Below are 17,455 nucleotides of genomic sequence, written 5' to 3'. Positions count from 1 at the left end.
AATTCCTCACCAGGTCGTCATTGGACCCAGTGCCCTCGACTGGCCCTTCTGACCAGTGAAAACAAATGTTTCACGCTGGACAGGCCTTAATTGGCCACCCAGAGTGAAATTGCGTTGAAAACACGATCTCACCCGGGAATGGATTCTACATCCGCTTTCGGATCCGCCGACGTCGTGTGCACACCAAGCGTGAAATTCAGGCCCTGGGCTACCAAAACCTGACTAGAGTGGAGGCAGCTGATGATTTAAAAGGCCACTTTCCTCTGTAAAATGCACATGTCGAAACATGTTCTGCCCCCATTCCCACCCCTGCAAAAATGGGAAGTGACTTGTTCGGAGTGGGACTTAGGATTTCGAGCAGTTCCGCTATTTTTGACATGACGGAGAGGCTCCCTGTCATGGTGAAAATCTTGGCCTATGTTGTAGGTAAAGGAGCAAATTAAAATTAAATTGATTGCAGCTTGAAAAAGATTAAATCTGTAATGATTTGTCCCATTTTGCACAATAAATAGTTTGTTATTTGGAACTATGTTTGCTAAACATTGTGAATCCTCGAATCAGACTTGTTTTCTCAATGAAGTGATGAATGCTGCAGAGGTTGAGGGAATTTGTATTCAGTGTAAAAAGATCTGGAAACAAATAAAAAGCTGGTACCAGTAAAAGTGCCCATGAAAATGTTGATTTGTCATAAAACTCCCAGCTGGTTCACGAATGTTCTTTAGGAAAGATAACCTACGGTAGTCACCCAGTCACGTGTGGATGTGACTCAAGTCTCACATCAATGTGGTTAACTCTTACTGTCCTCTGAAGTAAGCCATTCAAACCAACACAGTGTTTCAAGGAAAAGATCCATGACCACCTTGTTAAGGCAACTAGGAATGGGCAATAAATATTAGTCTTGTTAGTGACACCCAGATCCTGAGAATGAATTACAAAATGATGCAAACATTGTGCATTACATGTTACTCTGCCTCATGCATAAATCTGTGACAATGCATGAGGTTCTGCTCCTGCCATGCCCTCCTACACTCTTCATTAAAGGGTTTGTCGCTGGCTTGTAATGTTAGAGTAGGGGATATGCTAGGCGATGAGGTTAGAGATTGAGGTTGAATACAATTCTGCTGCTGCTGATGGCCCACAGTGTCTCATGGATGTCCTGTTATGAGCTGCTGGATCTGCCCTGAATCTATCCCGTTCTGTACTGTGCCACACAACACGATGGATGGTATTCTAAATGTGATGGTGGGACCTCACCTCCACAAGGACTCCGTGCTGGTCACTCCTAGCAATATTGTCATTGACTGTTTTTAAGTAGGAAGGTCTTGGCTTTGAGCTGGATTCTGCTCGTGCTGCATCATGAAATGACCTGCATCTGGTTCTACTACATGTAATATTGTGGCGACTGGCTGGTCCTGTTCACTTTCTTCTGTTACAGTAAAGTCCCACTATTCAGAGTGTTATGCTCCTGCAAAATCATGTGAAGAGTGAAATCGCGAACAGTGAACATACTTTATAATGGGAGTGAATTAGATAGGTTCCAGCCGTTGCAAAATTACTTGCCTGCTGTACATCTGAGCTTTGCTCTGCCAGATGTAGAAACCTCTCCAGCTCCTTACCTATCTCTCCTGTGACATCCCTCAAATTCACACCCCAAGTGTAAAAAAAAATGTCCTTCAACACAGTCATCATAAACAAAAACACCATCACCATAACATGCAATTCGAGTCTTAACTTTACCAAGCATATAATTGTTCTACAGTACAAGCATGTTATTTAGCCGCTTGGCTTTGAGCTTATTCACACTTCATAAAGAAGCACTTTTAACCCTTTCACCCAAACAAATCTATTTTCTGTTTCAACAAATTAAAATGTGCAAAGCATTAATCTATGAAGTAGCTCACCAGCTGACTGCCCACCCCCTTCACACCCACAATCTACACAGTATTTTGTTTCCAGATTCGACCACTGATTATCTAGGAAGTCAAACCCTCACTTTTAGGCTCTTTCCTTCATTTGTAATATCTTGAAGATGAGAAACAGTTATTTTAAAATGAGCCTTAATAGAAATCTTTCCAATTGCTGAAGATATTTTGGGACCAATACCGTGGGTGGGTGAAGATTTGGGCTGCGATGCGCAAGTGGGTGTACAAACCTTTTTGCATAGGTAAACAAATTTGCCAAAATAGAGGTTACAATTGGCAGGAGTTTACTGTATTTGAGGGGGGTGGGGGGTTGTGGGCAGATTACCTGGACATGAGATCTGATTTCCAATACTATAATAGACAATTGGACATGGCTGAATTTGAGTAGCTGCGGCCACAGGAAATATTTGTCCAGAGAGTTTGCCAGGATATCGGAAAGCCAACAATGCAGCAAATAATAAAGGGCTGCGACCACTCATTAAGGAGTCATTAATGGCAGGGTCAAAAATGTGTGCAAACTGATCAGAATGATACAGCAAGGATACCTGAGCAACGCTGCTCCCTCACCTGCTGCAGGAGGTGTACCAAACGAGGCTGGTCTTATATGGAGCTTTGTGAGGTAACCTTCAATGCTTGACAGGTTACTCTACTGTTCAGGTGCAAGAATTACGAGAAACATGAGGGAACATTCAATGCTCAAATTCAAGGTTTGGTAGGAATACCAGTTAACTATACAATACAGCCATCAACAATACAATACCCCTATTAATCACAAAGACATTACAAGAAGTTATACATACAATAGCCTAATGAGCAGTCATCTCCAGTAGACCATACTATTCAGCAACTGAGCAGCTACAGCTCCTTACAATTATCTTTATACTTTCCTTCCAAGGTGGGCATGGATGTTTCATTGGCAGGTCGTACTGTCCTATCAAAATCCACTTTAAACTATAATTGTAGAATGGGCAATGGGGCATCGAATTCTTTGCTCAAAACCAATGGTTAGAACCCGGCTTAAATTAAGTTCAAGTCTATCAAAATAATTAAACAATCAAAGTCCCTCAAATTACTGACTCCTTGGCTGGGATATTTTGGCCCCGCCTGTTGCCGGAATCTTCTGGTCCTGCTGAATGCCAATGGACATTTGAATGGCTCACCAAATTCGCTGCAGGGGAACCCACCACTGCAGGGCTGGAAAATCTTGGCCCTTGTCTCTGGTTTGGGTCTAATAACCACCTGAAACAGATATTTTGCCTCCGACAAGTTTCATTTCTTATCAGACTTATTGAAACATGAAGTTAAAGTTCTAACTTTGCATCAATGTTAAACACAGCTTTGAAATATGGCTCTTTGCTGGTTTCAGCCTGATTTTATGACCATTGGGCCTCTTGGCCTGATATACCATTGGCCTGAAAGTGTTGTTTTCACTGCAGTTCAGTGGCTTTGTTTATCTTTGGAAAAAGTAGCCTGACAGCTGGTTAAAGAAAAAGCACTTTGTCTTTTATCTGAACTATCAATGCCCCCCTGGATTGAATTGCATTCGCAAATCTCAACCACAAATTTTACTTCGAGGACCATTAAGTTAATCAACAATATTACAAATTCTGACAGAGTTGATGGCTACCCTCCAGTAAAAGCACAGTTGGAAGGAGGACTGAAAGAGGTTGTCACCCAAGTCCATCTATATCCGCCCACAAATCACGAAGAAATTAGCTTGTATGAGTGATGGCAATGATAATGTCCATCATAATGGCACAAAACTAAATTGTGAACTTCCACATTTTAGATGTTGACATAATCAATGCCCCTTTACTTACATTCATTCAATCAATCAGCCTACACTCAATCATCAGCAAAGTGATAGAGAAGAAAATCCCAACACTGTTACCAATCAACAATTACTCACCAGTAAGCTGCTCCCTGGTGTACAGTTGGGCTCATCAAAACCATTTGACTCCAGACTAACCTTGGTCCAAACTTGACATGAGAGACTGATGTGAGGGTGAATGTCCTTGACATTAAGGCAGCATCTGTCTAAGTGTGGGACCAAGGAGACCTTGTGAAACTGAAGTCAAAGGGATCAGATTGAAAATGTTTCAGTAGCTGCAATCAGATCTGAAACAAGGTAAGATGGAGGCCACTCACTTTAACCAGGGCATTGCTGCAGGACTTCTGAAAGGTAGAGCCCTTGACCCAACTAATTTTAGCTGCTTCATCAATGACCTTCCCAACTTCATAAGGTCATAAATTGAGATGCTCGCTGACAGCAATTCCTCAGATAATGAAGCTGTCCATGCCTGTTTGCTTATGAACCTGGATAACATCCAGGAAGAAAAATAATCACATTTGGGGATGGACATTGAAGCTCCTTATCCAGAGTATGTTCTGTCTCTGCAAAATCCTGCGCAGCTTCTGTCTTCAGAAAGGCCTGTAATTCGCATTTCTAAGGAGGAGACAGAGTCAGAAGCTGACAGCCTGAGGTAGAAGAACCTGGCCATTTAGAGGTGCACAGCAAGGTGACAGATAGCTGTTGGAAGCTGCGAGACAAATGCACAGAGATTTTCAGTAATGTCTGATCACATTATAGTTTCTGTAATATCCAAGATGCTCAACATAATTTAAACCAAAGATCCTTTATTCATCATCACTAAAAGGAAGTTCCATTCTAGTCTCAGTCCGCAACCAACTCTTTCAGTTTCATGCAACATTATGTTTTCAACAAAAAAAAAATGACAAATAGTGGTAAAAGGAATTTAGATAACAACAGTCATACAAGGTTTCTGGCACTTTAGAATTGGAAAATCATTAGACATACCACTGTACAATCCCCTTGTGACTTCTCAATTTTTCCCTAGTTCTATTCTAACACTTGTAAGTACCACCTGAAGGCCCAGGTTCTGAGATGGGGATGGCTGTATTATATTTGGCAAGAAGCCTCTTGGAACAGAGATGGCCCCGTCTCAGGGCTAGAGCCCTGGGAGAACCTATGACAGATGTTGTTTTTGCACTTGGAATCTCTGCTACCTTGTTTTGCTAACTCTCTTCAACTATGAAGGTACCTGAAGAGACTGAGCAGAGAAGTCTCTGATTCTTCTGTACGGCAATATCCTTTGAACCATCTCCCATTAGTCATGGGAAGCAGGTTATTGGTTGCCATTGACCTTGGTAGAACAGACCATTTTAAATCAGTAGTATCTTTTAATGTCCGAGAGAGAGTGAGGTGATACTTGTATAGGGTAATAGTACGATAGCGTACTAGGTGATAGGTGATAGCGAATCAGTGGTTTTTAAAATTCAATTCACGGGATGTGGGTTTTGCTGGCTGCGCCAGAATTTATTGCCCATCCCTAGTTGCCCTTGAGAAGGTAGTGATGAGCTGCATCCTTGAACCACTACAGCCCATGTGGTATAGGCACACCCCACCTTGGACAGGAAAGAAGATTCGGTGTCGATTTGCTATTGCCTTTTTTGGGCTTCCACCCAAAGTGAATTTCATCCCTGTCACTCAGGGCCTGAATGCCATTGGTCGGAGTTGATGACTTAAGTCCATGCTTCTGTGATCTGTGGGACATAGGCAGAGGTTTTTTGCAGCTGCTACTTGCTCCAACCTGCCCTGCATTATCAAGAAATGTCTTCTGATGTCCCCTCAAAAACATTGCAATGGGCTCTGCCACCAGCTCTGACAGCTAACTGACATTTTTTGGAGTAGCGTTTCAGTGTGTTTTTCATGAGTTTGACTCTCTGCGAGCATCCCTCTCTTCAGGATTGGATCAACATTACTTCTAAATTATACCAGTGGATTCATTTAGAAGCACCACAACAAATGGTTGTGTCTTAATGTCAATAAAACTCATTATTTAGAAAAATACAAAAACAAAATACCACTGGAGTTGGAAATCTGAAAAAAAAAGCAACATTTGTGTAGAAAGAAAGTGTTAACATTTCAGGCTGATGACTGTTCGGCAGAACTGTTCTGACAAAAAGTGATCAAATTGAAGCATTAACTTTGTTTCTCCCTCCCCAGATGCAGCCAGCCAGCAGAACATTTCCAGCATGTTTTGTTTTTATTTAGATATAGGTATTCCATCCTTGGTTGATTCTGACTGTTCATTCACTAAAGAACGAAAACAAAATCCTTTACTTTTAAAATCATTAACCAAACAATCTTCAGCTGGGGTCTGACATTTCCAAAACCTCCATTCATTCTCTAGGTCCAATATATCATCCTGTGTTTTGATCACCTTACATCAATTCCTCATCTAAACTATTTTCATTACCCCAATTTAACCTGTATGGATTGGTGACTGCAAGCGATAGGGCCCCTGACAGAGTAAAGCAAATTCTGCTGTGTTAGATGTTGAAGGTTCCTTCTCTCTCTGTAGTGTCTTTTGTGCTTCTGTGGTGATAAGAAGAATAAGAAATGTAACCTTTTCTGTACTATTTCCTTCCTATTTTGTTCATGTAAGGGTCTCTTCAGAATGAGTTTAATAAAAACATTTCTGCTCTTTGGCCATTGGCACTGGTTTCAGTGTTCTCTTCCCTTCTCTTGATGAACTCCGAGAGATAGCAGCTAATTTGCTGTGTACCACTTGCCTCTGTATGCCCCTTTGAACGTCAGCTCAGCTCTATAAACTAAAGCTGTTCACCATCTTATCCTTCTCCCTGCCCTGAATTTTCCAGGCCTTTCCAACATAACTAACCAACTGCTGGCAGATTTTTCATCCTTGGGGCCAGTGTTGGGTGATAGAATGTGCCTGCTACACTCCCAGCGGTAAAGGCATTTTGGGCCATTGACTTTTACAGAAACAGTGAGATAGACAGGTAGACAGACAGATAGGTACAGATAGATGGAAGGATAGATGGCCCAAGTGCTTAAACCGGATAGTAAGACACCAAACTAAGTTAACAAATTAAACTTGCCCTAAATTCCCACTGACACTCTCCAGTAGTCCAGTATCTCTGATATAAAATAGTTGGTTTGTGGTTTCACCTCTAAATAGCTTATCATAACTAGTATGTATCTAAATTATATATTTACAATAAGGATCATGTAAATTGACAAATGAATTGTCTACATCTAATATAGCTGCACTCAGATCTCATCTCAATTTGTGCCGTTCCATTTTGTGTATTGCTGTGGTAAGGAAACAAATTTCATGATCATTAGCGATATATTCACAGTCCCTGATGTGATAATTAACAAGCTGCAGCCAAGCTCTCCAGTTAGCTACTGTGCAAATGAGATGCAGGTGGGACAGGAAGCAAGTAATCTCCTAAATCAAATTTATCTGATATACAAAGCAATTACAAAGTTTGTACACCTATTATGTTAATTTATAAAATGTGACCTTTATTATAATTGTAAATTTCAAGTCTGATATTATATTTAACCATGGGAGTTTTGGCACTGTGCTCTATGAACCTTCTCATGTTTATAGATTATTGCTGATTTGAGAGCAGTCTTTAGATTAATTTTTGAATGAAAATCTTAAATTTAACTCATTCACATATGACAACAGCATTGAGGTACTCAAGCAAGTACTGCACTGGTTTCTCGTGGTGGATGGGGCAATGCAACAAATTATAGAACAGAATGCACAACTAACATCTTGACTTGAATATCATAATGACATGGGAACATAAGAATAGGAGAAGATCGTTCTGCCCCGAAGCCTGTTCTGCCATTCTAATTGATTATGGCTGATTTGCACCCCAACCATTCATTTACCTTTTCTCCATATCATTCGACACACTTATGAACCAAAAATCTATCAATCTCAGTCTTGAGCATTTCGGTTAACCCAGCATCCACATTTAGAATAGCAAATCAACATCATTTTAAAACTTTGGTTAGAATCCTATCAACTTTTTAAACACAAGGGAATACAAACCATCTGTGGATGCTGAGAATCTAGAATAGAAACAGAAAATGCTGGAAGTACCCAGCAGATCTGGCAGCATCTGTGGAGAAAGAAACAGGGTTAACGTTTCAGGTCATAATCTTTCATCAGAACTCCAGTGCAAGCTAAATTTTTGCAACCTATAACATGCCATCATCATGGAGTCCACCAAGCTGCTTCATACAGGCCACCACTGATTTGGTGGACACATGGGGCAGGATTTTCCCTTTATTGGGCGGGCATGGCGGGTGGGAGTGGCCATGAAATGGACTGCCGCCCGCGATCGGATCCCGGCAGCAATTTCACACTGGCCAGTCAATTAACGGCCAGCCAATGTGAAATCCACGCTGAGAACCTCAGTGCTGCCGGGGTGGGGGCGGGAGGAGTGTGTGCGCTAAAGTCTGTAGGTGTGTGGGGCGAGCGCTCACTGAAAGCTCCCTGAAGGCACAGAGCTTCCTCAGGGAGCTGAAGAATTTTACAACGAAGAATAAAAATAAAAATAAAAAATAAAATAAAATAAAAATAAAGACATACTGAAGATGATGTTTAAAAATTTTAATTTTTAAAAAAATTACTGTTGGAAATCTCATCCCGCCTGTGGATGAGGTTTCCTAAAAATTGCAAAGGCCGCCTGGCCTATTCGCCAGCCCGCCAACCATAAGGTTGGACAGGCAGTGAAAAACATAAATCAATCACTAGTTTAATGGCCTTAATAGGCCTCTTAATTGTCAGCGGGTGTGCTGCCGACTCTCGTGCGCATCCGCTGACCGAAATTCTGCCCATGGTTCTTCCCCAGTGTAGATCATCATGACCACCAATACATGGGTGCTGAAAATACATCGCAACATTGCATCCTGATAAAGTTTCGTGCCCTTTTTCCTGCCCTAAATTTAGCCTATGAATCAGTTTGAATGCTGCTCCCAAGGGTGGTGGCAGTCAGAAGGAGCAAGAACTTCCAAGTTAGAAAATAAGGTTAGATCACACAGAAAAAGTAAAACTTAAATTTAGTAGAAAAAACCGGGAAAGAAGGAAAAGTGATGGGAAGGTCAGAGAAGGCAGGAAGAATTGAATGGGTTTCATTTAAGATTTTGCTTGAAGTGTTTATTTTATAGTATAGGTCATAAAATTACTCTTAATATTTGAGAACCTTTGCCACCGAAAGATTAGTCTTGGATGTCAGTGTGTGATTTCCATTTTCCTGAACTTGTCAACAATATAAGTGTCGAGGGAATTGTCTATCACTCCTGCCTCTTGCTCTATTGTCATTGAATCCATCCTACAGCTGATTATCTTAAAGGTCACATTTCATAAATTTTATTAAGGAACAGTATTTGGAGCTGGGTAATTTCACGTGTGTCTCGTACTGGTGCCTGGGGACACACTTAATAGTAATGGAAATTGTTTTTGGGACAGCAAAATATCATGGTTTCAGTACTCCTGGGAGCTGATGAAAATTATTTTTAAATGACACATTGCTGTTTCAAAAATGCAATGCTCTTTCAAATTTTATAAAAGATCAATTATAGAAAATGAAACTGTTACTGAAATCTATCACATATATTCAGCATATTAGCTTTGCACTTTCTCAGCTTCTAACTCTTGTGGCATATTATAAATTTGTATACTATTAAGATGAATATTAATAGTTAACAAAATGTATAATCACTTATTATTTCAAAACCTTTTTATTATGTGTATATGTTTTGTCAAATTATTCATGCACTGAATTTTAACAAATTAGCAATTATCTTAGTTGTAAACATTTGCTCAGAATTTGGATCAAGCAATAGAAGTAACTTTGACTTTTAGCAATGGTGTAGAATATATTATATTGGATCAATTGATAGTCAACAGAAAAGCAAATCAAGAGAAGTGTATAACAGGTATTCACACTCTTACCCATAGACAAAATTACCCCAATCCATCCACCTGTCTATCCATTACCACTCATTTGAGCATTAGCTAGGTCTAGCCTCTGAAGATGTCACACACCAGATGGCTAGTTCTGGGATTACCTGAGGCAGGACTACCACCTGTCTGAGTCTACAACCACTGAACTCAGACAAGTTTCTGATTTCAACTTAATCACCATATTGTGGGTGAGCTGGGGACACAAGTGATACCTGGATTAGAGGGGGAATATCATGTGCTGTTTTGGGTCTTAAAGTCCTTTAGCAGCTTAAAAAAGCATTGCAGTTTTTGCCTCCAAAGGGGAATTCAAAATTATAGCAACATTGCAGCCATATCAATGAGCTGTCATGAGAATGGCAGGCTACTCCACTTCTCTAACATAGTGAATATTTGGTTGCACCAGGTCCAGCTAAGGAGCGAGGGTCCCTTGTCCGTGGGCAGTTACTACATCTCACAAAAATTCAATCAACATGATGATATTTAACTATTGTTCTAAGGGCTTGGCTCCAGTGCAGGCAAATGTTACATACCTCAATATTGTGTCATAGTAGGAAACCCCACTCAAATAAGAACTAGAGATATAGGAATAGGAGTAGGTCATATGGCTCTCAAGCCTGCAGCACAATCAATAAGATGATGGCTGATCTTCTATCCCAACTCCACTTCTTGCCCTATTCCCATTTCTTTTGATTCCCGGTATGTAATGGTCAACTGAGCTATACCCTAATACTCACGCAGTCTGACAGTACCTCATTTTCACTGAGGGCAGAGCTCAGTGCACCTCTCTGTTTGCACTAACAGGTCATTTTCTGAACTGCTGCTTCCCTTGACAACTCCTATTTACTGTAAGACATGATGCTTTCTCCTGTCATCACTACCACCCCTCCCCTTCCTGTCAGTGTTAGCCCCCTTTTCTTGAAAACTAACTCAAATACAGGAAAGGGGACTGGACCAATTCCAACCTCCATCATCTGATTTGCTCCAAGGAACAATCCAATAAATTAATACCAAAAAAAAGTTCAAAACAAGTGTACTGTTTCCTGTTAAGTTCAGCAGGAAACAAACCTTGCAAGATTTTTAGATATTTACAACATATGCTGTGTATCACCAGACAGTTCAACAATTTAAATGTACCAGTCAAACATTCAAACACTATCAGTTCAGAGGTAACTGGCAGAGAACTTCCTGTACTTGACTATTGACATGAGAGGAGTGAAATTTGTTTAGACCCATTCCCACTTCAACAGAAGTTGAATAAAAACCCCACTTAGACACATAAGGAGGCTTTCCACTGCATTACTGGTTTAGCAATGAAGTGGGAACAGCACTGAAGAGCTCTGCTCACACTGATATTTGAATCCAACATCTGCTTGGGAACAGCTGTGTTTTTATAATAAGGGATCGTGTAAACACACTGTGGGTTCATTTAGTGAGAGTAGGCACATGGGAACATTTATACAGAGGTATAAAGCTTGAAGACATAAGAGATGCAGAGCTGTGTGTATGTGCTCTGCTTAAAAGCAAAAGTAAAACTAAGCCTAGATCTCATCACACACTTCCTTTCTAGTGATGACATGCTGCAATCTCTTAAAGACATTTTACAACAGGAACCAGCAGGAAACAATTTATACATTGGAAAAAGAAGTAATAAAAGGCACCTTGAGCTGAGGGAAAAGAATTCAAACAAGGAGCAGAGCATAATAATATTGGGAGGGAAAAGGTTTTAGCTGTTTGATTACTTCTAGTTTAGTTGCCAAAATGGCTCCAGTTGCAGCTGCAATGACATCCTCTTTGACTGGGACCTTAGTATGTTACTTCTCCTGGTCCTCCTTAACCTCTGTGTAACATTTACACAGCTGACCAACAGCATGGCCTCTCTTCCACAGCCTTTCCTGCATTGTTCAGCTTTTCACGCAGAGCCCCAAGAACCTATTCTTACTCCCCAACCCCCCATCCTTCTTTCCCTTTTCTAGATGCTGCCCATTTGCACCTCGCCAGGCACAGTTTCCATAGACATGTTGATCACCGACGGCTCTAACATTTTCCTACTTTGACCGCATGACCATCCCTTTTCAAATAGTCTGTTTAACATCAAGTTTAAAACTTCCATCAATTAAACGTCTAGAAGACCAAAGCCATTGTTTTCAGTGCTCGTCATGCACTCCTTTTCTTGCCATTAATGCTATCGCCCTCCTGAGCTAGTCATTAAAACTAAACAAAACTGTGTAGCTTTGATATCTCATTCAATCCTGAGCTAAGCTTCATACCCCATGTCCTGTCCATTGTTAGGTTTGCTTACTTCCATCTCAACAACATTGTACTTCTACTTCAGCCTATTTGCTACTGAAGGCATTATATATATAAGCTTATATTAACTACAGATTGACTCCAAAGATTTACTTGCTGGGCTTCCGATGTCCATCTCCACAAATTATAACTTGCCCAAACACACTGGTGGCACTCTGTCCTGCACTGAGCACCAATTTTTCATTACCCCAACCGTTTGGACCTATGCTGGCTCCCAATTGCCCAAAGAAGTTTAAAACCCTTAAACTCATCTTAAAATTCTTCCATGGCCCCCTACCTTAGAAACTTTCTCCACTTGTATATTCCCTCTTGCATCCTTTAGCTCCACGGCCTGAATTTTCACTCTAGGATAGGGAGTGTAGGGTTGGGACAATTCCCATCTCTGCAAACCTGACCCAGAAAAAATGCCCCAGGAGGTCGGATTTTTGGTCCGGGGCCAGGGACGGGTGAAAATGGGAATTGCGGTGGGTGATCCTGGAAAGGGTTCGGAGGCTGCTGGATGTGGAGGTTGGCTGGCCAAAAGGCTGGCCTTGATGCTCTGCCATTTGGGTTGAAGATATGAAAATATTAATAGAACAAAAGGAAGTCCTCCAGCCCTCTCCTCCATACTCCCCGTGCTCCATCCATGCCAACCTCATACTCCCCACCCACACCCCATGGCCCCTCATACTCTCCATGCCAACCTATGCCCCCAACGCACCTCCCCATGTAAACCTATGCCCCTTTTCCCACCCCATGGCCCTTTATAGCCCCCATGTCAACAACTACCAACTCATGGCAACCAATTCATCAAGTAACCACCATGGGCAGACCTCAGCAGCCATGCTGAGATTAAATAAAGTTCTTAAGTATCTATTAATAAATTCACTGAGCTGAGTTTTTTGTTTGGTGGTGGTGGGGGTGGGGGGGGGTGGGGCAGGGGTGTGTGGGGGGGCAGAGCGGGAGCAGGTGTGGGCAGCCTGCAATCGGGTCCACACCGCTAGTTTACGCGGGCAAGCCAATTAAGGTCCACTCAGCAGCATAATGCCCGACTCCTGAGGATAGTGAGAGTGGGCGGGCTGCGGCGGGAGTGTATTGTCCGCTGGGTCCAATAGTGATGTGGCGGCCTGTTTATCAGAAGCGCTGGCAACCTTTGCAAGGCTACTCACAATGTCAGGAGGAAGGGCTCACCAGAGGGCTTCTGGTGACCAGGCCAGTCTGGAGGGTAGGCCAGCGGGACAGGCCAGGCTGGAGGGTCGGGTGGGGGCCTCTTTTTTCTTGGATGACTGCCTTGCTGCCCTCCTCGAGGAGGTGGCAGCAGGGTGGGAGGTGCTGGTTTCCCAGGATGGGAGCAGGAGGGCCCCCCACATGACGAAATGTGCCTGGGAGGAGGTGGTGGAGGTGGTGAGCTCCTGCAGTGCACCTGGATCCAGTGTCATAAGAGCTTCAACAACTTATTGCACTCTGGCAGGGTGAGTACCATGTCGGCACTAATCATGTGACCCAGCAGGTCGGCTTAACCCCCCCCCCCCCCCCCCCCCCCCCCCCCCCCCCCCCCCCCCACTGCTGCCCCCCTCCTCCCCAAGTCTGAGTGTAGGGACTGCACTGAATCATTAATGGCATTTGTCCTTTGCTGGGTGGGCAAGCAGATACTGACCATGCTGAGGTCAGTCTGAGAGGGAGATGAAGAGAAGTGTTTTGCCCCCGCAGCATGTGTTACACTGAGTCCCACATGACTGGTTTGGGGGCAACCTGGAGGAGCTGTACCTAGGTGCTGTGCTTGAGCTGCAGGACATGTCCAAGTCAGGGTGATGACAGGCTGGGAGGGGAGCTTCAAGGTGACATGACAACGAACCATTTGCTGCCCTCTGCATGTGCTTGTGCCTCCTTGCTATGGAAGTATATAATGTGTGGTGCCTAATGTGATGTAGGCTGCATGTGGCGTGGAGGGGTATGGAGCAGGCCTAGCATCTTTGTATGAGTTTTCGGCAGCAGCGGGGTGAGGAGGCTCTGGAGCCCTGATATGTCCCACTCTGGTTGGGGTGGGCCATGCGCGAAGAGAGTCCATGTGCAATTTTCACTAATCAGTGCTCGTCTCTCATTTTCAAGAGAAGAATGCTCATAACGCGGCAGAGCGTGTGAGGGCTGGCGGTGGCCAGGCACAGTTAGCCATTCTCAGCCGGTTTGAGCAGGAGGCCTTGGATCTGGAGAGGTGCCATGTGCCAAAGTCCATTGGTGTCGGTGAGGCTGGGGTGCTACAGCCAGGTATTTATGCCCAGCGGTGAGGTCAGCATTGTTCTCCAAACAGACATAGCAGTGCTGAATGTTAATTGATTTAATTTTGCAACATGGCTTGACCATTGCTTATGGAATGATGAGTGCATAATGATCCTGGGGGGACAGGGATACGCTTTGACATTGTCTCCATGTTAACTGATCCACTGTCCTTGTTCCTCATTTCAGCATCATCAGAGCAGGGCTGGGAGGAGGAGCAGCAGAGGCCCCCTCTAACACCTGAGGGCCCTGAAGTCTCACCATTGTCAGATCATTTCTGCGAGTCACCAGCATAGATACTAGCACCTCAGTGGGAATTGAAACATCGGCTAGTGTCTCAGGGCACAGCAGTGAGGGCGCTTCACAGTCACTGGAGAAGCTGCCAGAGACATAGAGTGCCCATGATGCCAGCGGTTGGAGGACTGCAGGGGATCAGGCACATGCTCAGTCGGTGCCTGATGATGTGCCCCTGGAGTCGTCCGCGACACTGCAAACACAGGAAATGCGGCCGGGTGCGCGGTGGCATCGGGTGGAGATACATGAGGCTATGCTTGGCTTGGTGTCCATGGTGGAGGAGTCCACACAGACCATCGCCGATGCAATGAGCCACATGTCCGAGTGCAATGTGTCCTCCATGGAGAGAGTGGCGATTCTAGTGGAGATGCTCCTCCAGGAGACCTGTCAGGGCTTCTTGGGGATGCACTCTGACCACCAAGCCCTCACATCAGCATTGACCTCAGCTGGTCAGGGCCAATGTGGAGATGGTTTGGGCATCAACTTTCCCAGCCCAATACCCATCAATCTATGGTGAGCAGGCTGGTCCGAAGCGACCTTACATCCTGTGATCACACACTATCTGCATGTTCATGGATTGGAAGCCCTTCCTGTTGATGAAAGCACCGGGCTCACCTGCTGGCACCTTGATGGCCATATGTGTACAGTCTATAGCGCCCTGGACGCAGGGGAAGCCAGCAATGGCCATGAAGCCTCTGGCTCGCTGTGTCTGACTTGACTGGTCCCAACGGTAGTGGATGAATGTCAATGTATGCCTGAACAGAGCATCTGTGACCTGCTTGACACAAGTTGATTGGGAGACACCACAAAGATCATCCACCAAGCCCTGCAAGGAACCAGAGGCTTAGAATTTGAGGGCAGCTGTGACCATCAGAGCCACTGGCATGGGGTGCCCATCCACACAGCTAGCGGAGATCTCAGGTCCTATCATCTGACAGAGTTGATTGTCTCCCTTGAGAAACGGAGCTTCCTTCGGCACTGCGCCTCAGATATATTGAGGTAGCTGCTTCGCTGCCTGTATATCCTGGCAGCAGGATAGTGGCGCCTTCTGCGGCCCCTTCCACCTAGGACTACCTCTTTTGGCCGTATGCTCCTTGTGCCTGTGCCTGTCCTTCCAAAGGTAGTTCCCCTGAAGGCTCGATGTTCACTCCTGGCCTCCTCCCCCTTCTAGCCCTCCCTTCCTCCTCATAGGAGCTGCCTCCAGTGGAAAGTCCAGTTCCCATTCTCAGGCTAAGGGAAGGCTTCCTGAAACCTGCAGGCCCAGAAAAGATTCGTCACTGCAGAGTGTTGACCTGAAGGTTAAGAGTCCAGAAAAAGCAGTTGGTTTTGAAGTACTGCAGATCACACAGGAAAGTTTCAAAAACTTTCATTAATAAATGCTTGACAGTGCACACTTGTGACCCCAGTGAGCCCTCTTATCCTGCCCGTTGTTGAGGATTATACAAATTTGTCCTACCCGCCTGCCCACTGCACCTGGCGCCGAGCCGAAGATCGCACGGGCACCGAAAAATCGACGTTGATTGGCACTTCAAGCGCCTTAACTGGCCCATTAATTAATGGCAGGCACATGTCGGACATCATTGCGTGCCCGCCCAGTGAATTATCGCAATGACATGTGGGAACATTGGGACGCTCGCCTGATGTCATCGCACGTCATTTTATGCCTGGATGTGTGGGGCCTGCCCCCGCACGCCAAAGGGAAAATTCTGCCCACTATTTCAAAAACAAATACCTCCCTCATTGTTTAAAACCATTTAACTTCCTTTACTCCCATATATAAAGAAACATTAGCATTCATATTCCCACTTCAAAGGGTTTACAACTACTTGAAGTTGTCAATCAAAATGTGAATTGACAGGCATCCTACTGTGATAACGAAAGGTTGTGAAATCAGTCATGCAGCACTACTATTACAATGAAAGCCAGGCTTATGTCAATAGACAGAGTGAAATAGTAACCACTGATTTTTTTTTACATTGAAGACAGGTTTTTCAAATATTTAAACGGCAGGAGATTTAAATTTTTTGACAGCTTGACAGTTCTCTTGACAGTTCCAATGAGTTTATGTAGTTTTTATGTATGTTTATGTCTAGTTTTAAGAATTCTAAAGGGCATTTTACTTCTCACAAAGGGGACCTTACCTCTCCAAAAGGGTATTGTACCTCTCCAAAGAACTTCGAAAGCTTTAGACCTTCTCCTACCAGGTCTAAAGTGCACAAGTTGTGTTTTAGAGACTCCACTAGCCAAAACCAGATTTGACTGAGGCAGCTGCACTTTAACATGTGCAATTTCCGCTGTGAATCATGGATGTGCAATTTAGAACCCGTCCCCATTCTCCCCACACATGAAAATGGCAAAGCCTGTCTTTTGGGGAGGACTTCCAGATTGGTGCCTCTGCTTTCATTTTCATTAAAACAGAGAAGATCTCTGTCTGTGTAAAAATTCAGGCCTGCCTTCCTGTGCATCCTCCCTTCATTCACCCCATTTTGATGGAAGAAGCTTTAGCTTCCTCAGATCTACCTTCTCTGGTGTTCCCTCCCTAAAATCTTCTTCCCTTACTTTTCTGTACTCATTTAAAAAAGCTTCTCAAAAACCCCCTTTTAAACCAGTTTTTGGTCACCTTCTCAATCCCAACCTCATTCCAATTCCTTGTCAACTCTGCTATAATAGAAGATTGTGAATTCAAGGCTCACTCCAAAGACTTGGGCATATAGTTTGATTAATATTTCATGATGTATTGAAAACCTACTGCACTGTCATCTTTCAGATCAACCGTTAAACCTAGATCCCACCAGCCCTCTCATGTAGATGTAAAAGATCCCTCAACACTATTTGAATAAGAACAGTTCTCCTAGTGCCCTGTTC

The sequence above is a fragment of the Carcharodon carcharias genome, chromosome 6 (genome assembly GCF_017639515.1).
Source record: "Carcharodon carcharias isolate sCarCar2 chromosome 6, sCarCar2.pri, whole genome shotgun sequence".
Lineage (NCBI taxonomy): Eukaryota > Metazoa > Chordata > Chondrichthyes > Lamniformes > Lamnidae > Carcharodon > Carcharodon carcharias.
The sequence above is the reverse complement of the archived record's forward strand: the minus strand, read 5'-3'. Positions refer to the sequence as shown.